Below are 7,720 nucleotides of genomic sequence, written 5' to 3' on the forward strand. Positions count from 1 at the left end.
TGCAGCAGGAGTGAGGTAATAATTCAATCATTGATTTTCAATATCTAAATGCCTCAGAGGAAGAATGTGAAAACTGAAGAAACAGATATTATCACAAACTTATATATCAAGAGCTCGGAGACTACTTTCTTTAAGATATAAGCCTTCATGCATACAAGTAGGCTAAGCAAAAAAGCAATAGATATTTAGGTTCTTCCCAAAGAAATTAACGTCAGACACCTCACTTATCTGGCGAAGCAAGTAGTGTGATACTGAACAACAAGAGCAAAAGTCCACTTCGGCTAATGCCAGCACTTTCCTTATGCTGACAAGTGACAACTCACAAGTCACAACAAACACTCACATCGAGTCACTGGAAGATGTTTCTTCTTTATTAAGTACAAGATTCTGAGGATAGTTTTACAGAACTTGTTTCGGATTGAAGCTAACTAAAATGCCCACCGTGAAACATCAAAATTATCATAGACATGCATCTCATCAGATGTCCAACACTAGAGTTATTTGTTAGTAATTTATCCAGCGCCTTAATTCAAAGGAAACCTTCAGCACAATAAAAAGGCAGAATAGTTCGGGAGCCCCCGAACTTGGCAACTTTTGTTTAGTTCTCTTTAAACTTCACGTGGTCTTTAATACCCACCTTAACTTGGAAAATTGATAGTCTGACCCCCCTAGATGCTAATGTGGCAAAGAACGTGAATACACTCTCTTTTAGGCGCGTGGGAGGGAAGAAAAATAAAAAAATCAGCTTCCAAGTAGGATATTTTTAAATATTAATTGTCACGTAATCAAATATAATGATTTATTTGTTTCAATTGTATTTCTCGTTGTTTCTTCTTAATAAATATTTTATCCCAATTGTATTTTTTTTAGATACAATGAATATATGTTTCAACTATGTATTTCTTATCTTTTTTTCCAGTCCAAATCTACAAAAGTTAGTTGAATCTCCATTTATTTTAGCCAAATAAAAAGAAGTTTTGGCCAAAGTAATGAAGTTCAAACAATGTATTTTCTATAAAAAGAAAAAAATATTGTGTATTTTTATTTTCATGCAATAACTATTTATTTAAACTATGCATTTTTTTCCGAGTCAAATTCGCAAATATTTGGTCCGAATTTTACTATTTTTAGCTAAACTATTTACTTAGCCAATACATGGAGTTCCAATAACGTATTTCTTTTAATTTTTTTAGATGCAATTATAATATGTTCTAATTGTGTATTCCTTCTTTTCCAGACCAAATATGTAAAAGTAACTTGATTAAAATATTATTATCTTTAGTCAAATAAAAAACTATAGTTAAAATAACGTTGTTTCAAGGTTTTTTTTTTAAACAAATTTTGGCACGCAAAAAAATTGATTTAGATAGTTGGTGGACTTTTATATATATATATATATATTTTATAGTAAAAAATGCAACATGGATGTGCGTGCGTCACACTCCCATGGATTGTCAGCGTCCAGGGGGATCGAGGCTATGAAATTGCCAAGTTCAGGGGGTACTAAAGACCACGTGAAGTTTAAGTGGGAACTAAACAAAAGTTGCCAAGTTCAAGGGGATCCCGAACTATTCTGTCCAATAAAAACTTGCAAGGAACTTATACCACTATGTTCATCACTAGAGCTCCTTAAATGCAAGCACTAGAACCATGACTTAAAGCAGCCATAGTGCAAGGCAAAAACTGAAAGAAATATGACCTTGCTCTAAAATCCTTGAATATTGAAGAAATACCACATCAGAAGGTCATACAGCTTAAGAGAGTCCTAGGAAAACCAACTCAACCAGATATGCATCAGACTAAAGGCAGCACTGATGCGTGAATGGGTGACCAAAAATAGGCTAAAACCAAATGTCTATGAATGGGATGCACCAAGAACCCATCATCATCTGTTGCTATTCTTCCCATTTCCCACCTCTACATAAGATGCAACCTGAATTCTAGCAATACTGTATTCACATGCCACAATTTGACAAAAAACACGGGAGTGAAGTGGTATATTAAGAAGCTCTGCTATCTATTGCAAAATCATCTTTCATGTCCAGTATTCTTTCGTCCTATCAAACGAAAAATGATATCAAGAGATGAAAACTTCCTGAAACTAGAATGTTCATGGGGGAGATCAAAGAAAAGCCAATGAGTGCCTGAGTCAGTTATATTAGAGTCCTACCCCTTTTAACAGAAATGTTGTGAGAAATTCTTTATGGTATGTTGGTAACTCTCTCCTTGTACTCGTTTTATTTCTTCATTCAGACCATGTCCTCGAATGTATAACATAATCTAAAGCAACTATAAAACTGAGGTTCCCAGAAAGTTAAACAATTGTCTTCGAATAAGTTACACAAAAGTTTGAGAAAACAAAATTCGGAAAGATAGTATCATATGTTAAAGTAGTTCTATAGAAATAAACCAAAATATACGACACAACAATCTAAGAAGCAGGAACACTACTAAATGCTGTTTCATCCAACCATGAATGCACAATGCTGTAGAACTGGATGAAACCAAGCAACAGAGTTATAGTTACTACCTTCAATTTGCGCTATTGAATCTGGAAATTCCTCAGATATCTTGCGAGTTCTGACATCAAAGGTGCGATAAAAGACAAAGTCAGCTGTGTCCAAATCTTCGTCTTTTGGCTGAGGGTTCCTCCTATCATTTGATATGCAGACAACATTGCATTTACCAGTGATGGCTTCCTGCAATAAAATCTCAAAGAGGTCATGCCATAACATCTGAAAACAGATTATATTTAAAATATATTTTTTTAAAAGGATGAGTGAAACAATTACCACACGATTACAATTTGAAAGCCCTATGCCTTCTCCTGAAGCCAAGAGTAACTCATTGTCAAGCAGCTTGATATTACCCAACCAATGAGTTACTTCGGTGGGACGGAAAAACCATACAACTTTAACCATCCTTTTCTTTTGGGCTGTCTCCCATATCTTGACAACCTTACCGATATCTGGCTCATCTTCATCAGGACGACACATGTACACACAATCATATAAGGAGAAGTCAACCCCCTCATAAGTGAATGACTTGTAAAATTGGACACCCTTGTTAAGGGCAGCCTTTCCCTTCTTGACACCCCAACTAAAATTAGGACTACTGTCTTCCTCTGCTTCTCGAAAGGGCAACATTTGATACTTATCACAATGTGATGTTAACTTTTCAAAGGCCTGAAAAGGGAAGACATGCTTGTCATTAACAACTGATAACCATCTAAAAGAAAAAAGAAGTGCACATTCCAACAATTGTTGACTGCCAAAAATTCCTAAAAACAGAATCATTACACCTACAGCCCAAAATTCATGGAGAATCCGTAGAAACCCACATATTGAGGCTTCGCTTTTACAAGAAAAAGAGGAAACAAAGATAGACTCCAAAAGAAGAAACCATTCAAAGCAAAAACATACTTTTTTTCTTTATAAAAGTGATGTTCCACCAAAAGTTGGACAAATAGGAAGAAATCATCTAGTGTTTTTTGCATTTAAACCTGAGACCTCGTGGTTCTCAACTCACTTCATTGACCACTAGGACACATTCTTGGGTGCAAAGCAAAAACATTCTTGTTCACCTCTTAAGTTTCTTTTTCAGTTTGAAATAGGGATTCAATCATGTCTATTTTTGTGGTTTGCTCTGAATGCAGGTTCATTGAAGCAGACAATTCATTAAAAAGAACTACTTATACACAAATATGATCAATAAAATGACAGTAAAAGCTACTATATAACCAATAAAATATACACCACGCAATCAGAAAAACAAGGATAAATAAAAAAGCATAAACATTGCTACAAAGGGGAAAAAAAGTTATACACAATGAAACAAAAGGAAATACAGAAAAGAAGAAGAAAGAAAACATAGAAAATGCACAGAGGAAGATGGCCAAATCTGATAATCCAAAAAACCCAGTAGACCATTTTTATCTCGAAACATAACACCCTACAAATTTTTTTCGCATTTATCTAAAATGCTGAACCATACGCAAAGTAAGCATTCATACACATTCATGATAAAAACCCAATGATCCATAAACCCTATTAGAACAACATATTGCATACATACCTGAAGAGAAAAAGTTTCAGAGAGAGGAGGAGGAGGAGAGAGAGAGAGAGAGAGAGAGAGAGAGTAAGTACTTTAAACTGTGTATACTGAAGTATGCAGGCAGCAGCAAAATAAGCCCTGTACGAGATGAAAAATGATCAAAAAACCTCATAATCCTAAAACCCTGTAGAACATTTCTCAAAAATATATAGAACCATATAGAAGTATCTAGCAGAAAAAATGACAAATAACCCACAAATACAACGTGAACATTCACACACCTAAACAGAAAAAAGAAAAAGAAAAAAAACATTCAGAGTCTACATTTGCTAATGCCGGAGAATACAAATAAATATATAAACAGAGAGAAGAAAAATGGCGTTTAGATTCAAACCTCCTAGTTGAGTTTGCATCAAAAAATAGAAAAGGAAAGGAACAAAATGCAAAGAGACACAGACACACACACATACACTCTCTCTCACTGCAACAAAAGCAGAAATACAGAGAGGGTTACTGGAGTGGATTAGCGTATAGTGTTCTCTCTGTTATGATACTTTTTGCAGAATGGTACACTGTTAATTTGCAGAGGCGGTTAGCTGCAGTTTTACTATAAATGAACTAACACATATCTGTACCAATAGACGAGAAATTATATTTTGAGCTAAACTCAACCATTTCTCATGTGCTCCCTCATGTTTTTAATTTCATTAGCATATAACTCAGCTCTTTATCAAGAAAAAGAAAATGGTTAAAAACCGTAATTACGTGTTTATTTCCATTTGGCACTACTCTCCTACTTCCGATCCCACTATCTTTTTACCTCTTTATGGTATCTCTCCTTAATTTATGATATAGCCAAAATTAGATCATGCACACACCAACATGTGCTCCTTAATATATGTATGTCAATTCGTTTTTCCGTTATCTTCAATTTTTTTGGTTAAATAGAAATCTAACTACTTGACGACAAAATCCGGGTCACGTCCTCATGTCCAGTGGCCTTGCATGACATTAATCAGGGAGAAATTCAAAAATAATCATATTTACAACTGGTCGTTCAAAAATAGCCCAGTTTTAAAAGTAATCGAAATTTAGCCACTTTTCATGTAAAGATAAATCTGAGCGAAAACACTGTTCAAAACCCGAAAAAATACTCCAGTATATTATGCTGGAGTTCCAGCATAACTATACTTGAACTCCAGCATATTATACTGGAGTTCCAAGATAAGTATGCTGGAACTCCAGCATAATATGATGGAGTTCCAGCATAAGTACACTAGAACTCCAGCATAATATACTGGAGTTCCAGCAAGTATACCGGTCCAGCATAATGCTCCAAACTCCAATATATTATACTGGAGCCAGCAAAGTATACCGGTCCAGCGTAATATGCTGGAGTTCATACACAGGTGCACCGAACTACAGTATATTATGCTGGACTGGTCTCTGCTGCAGCAACATAGTGGCTATTTTTCATTGACTTAGTAAACGCTGGCTAATTTTGAATGACCAGTCCGAAAACTGGCTATACCGTGCTATTTTGACCATTAATCAAGGGTGTTATATGCAAAGTTCCTAAGAAATTAAGAGCAAATATAAATTCACTATATTTAATTAACAGTGGTTGGAATAGAGTAGATACAGGTGTCAAATGGGGTCGGATTATATTTTAGATGGGTTAACTTAAGTACCGTCCAATTGCTTTAACAACAATTATATGTTCATTTTAACTCTGCTCAATTTTAGACCGTTGGATTGCTTTATTACTTTTTTTGTTAACTAATGGCCTGTTTGGCAAAGCTTTTTCAAGACTAAAGCATTTTTATTTTATTTAAAAAGTACTTTTTGTTAAGAAACTTAGCTCAAAGTAATAATATGAAACAAGCAAATAGATAAGAATGTAGGGAGCAAGGGAGAAAAGATTCTTATTTCTTTCATATATTCAAGTGTGTACAATGTGATGCCTAAACCCTCTATTTATAGGATGATATAGGTAATACAAAGGGATGCCATGAACATGGTATTAACTATTGAGAACATGGGGGAAGATCATGGAAGTGTGGGAGTTACATCCATAATGGTAAGAAATAGTGGGAGGTTAATGGAGAATAGTAGTGGGTGTTACTCCCTTAGGAGTTATGCACATCCACCATAATCAAATATTTCATAACACTCCCCCTTGGATGTCCAAAGACAATGTGCCTCGTTAAAACCTTACCAAGAAAAAACCCTGTGGGAAAAAATCTTAGTGAAGGAAAAAGAGTACACATATCTTGTAATACGCATTACTTGTTGCCTCATTAAAAACCTTGCCAGGAAAACTCAGTGGGATAAAATCTGTGCAAAGGGAAAAAGAGTGCAGCGCGTGCTATACTCCCCCTGACAAAAATATCACTTGATATCTCAAAGACGATAAATTCCAATCATGTATAACAACTTCTTAATTGCTGAGGTTGGCAATGCCTTGTGAAGAAGTTTGCCAAATTATCACTTGAACAAATTTGTTGAACATCAATCATGTCTGGAATAGAACTTTAGTGAAATACGTTTTATTTTGTCTCCTTCGATAGTCCTTCTTTCAATTGAGCTATGCATGCAGAATCATCTTCAATGTAATTGAACACTTGTTGAATATCATAATTTGGCATTACGCTCACAGCCAAATAGATTATCTGAACAACGAACCATGCCCTGCATTTGTATAACCAACATAACCTTGACAATATTTGTTAGAATAAACAAATCTATATCAAGGACTTCTTTTGCAATATAATCATAATAGTATTCCAGTATCTTTATATAGAAATTAAAGTATATCTCGCTAGCATATTGTTATACACAGTGCACCAATAAATCATGTACGCCATGATTGCTATAATCCACATAAGGATTTGCTGAAGCTTTATTTAATGAATTTCTTGGGAACCTTAATATGCTTTAGAACAGTTTAAATCCTTCAATGATTTTTATATACGCATATGAAATTTATCAGGTATTGCCAGACTAAAATCTGAAAGCAATTGTACCCACCACAAGGGAACATGTTTCCATATAATCAATGTTAGGACATTTACGTAAAATCTTGTGTCACCCCGCTGACTTTATACTTTCAGGTGTTGGGACTATCAGTCCAAAGCTTCACGTTTTCCAAGTGAAGTCAATCTTAATTGCGTATTTTTCATTGACCAATCATTTATCTGCCCAAATTCCATGACAGATTTGAGCTCAAGATCCTCGTCAACATTAAAAATATTGAGCGCTACATTATATAAATATATCATCGATGATCATTTTACATCGGTTCCATCATCACACAATAAAGACATAACTTATCGAGATCTCATTATTTTCAGGTACCTGAGCCTCTCCCATAAGGTCTTTATAAAGTGTTATGTCACGGTGCTCTTATAGAGCACTTGCCTCCTTATTATGACCATCTTGAACATTTGCTCCTCTCCTTCTTCAAGGAATTTTATCTTTGGAACCGATTAGTCTATTACGCTTGATGCGTGCCATAGACACTGTCTATCATGAACTTTATTCCATTTGGAGCATTAGCAGCTGAAATATGACATTTAGCTTTGGGTCAGCAAATGCGCCTGGCATAATTTTGCAAATGAATTATCACTTGAACTTCAAGTTCATATTTTCTTGTACGAGGATCTAA

This window comes from Nicotiana attenuata, unplaced genomic scaffold (assembly GCF_001879085.1).
Source record: "Nicotiana attenuata strain UT unplaced genomic scaffold, NIATTr2, whole genome shotgun sequence".
NCBI lineage: Eukaryota > Viridiplantae > Streptophyta > Magnoliopsida > Solanales > Solanaceae > Nicotiana > Nicotiana attenuata.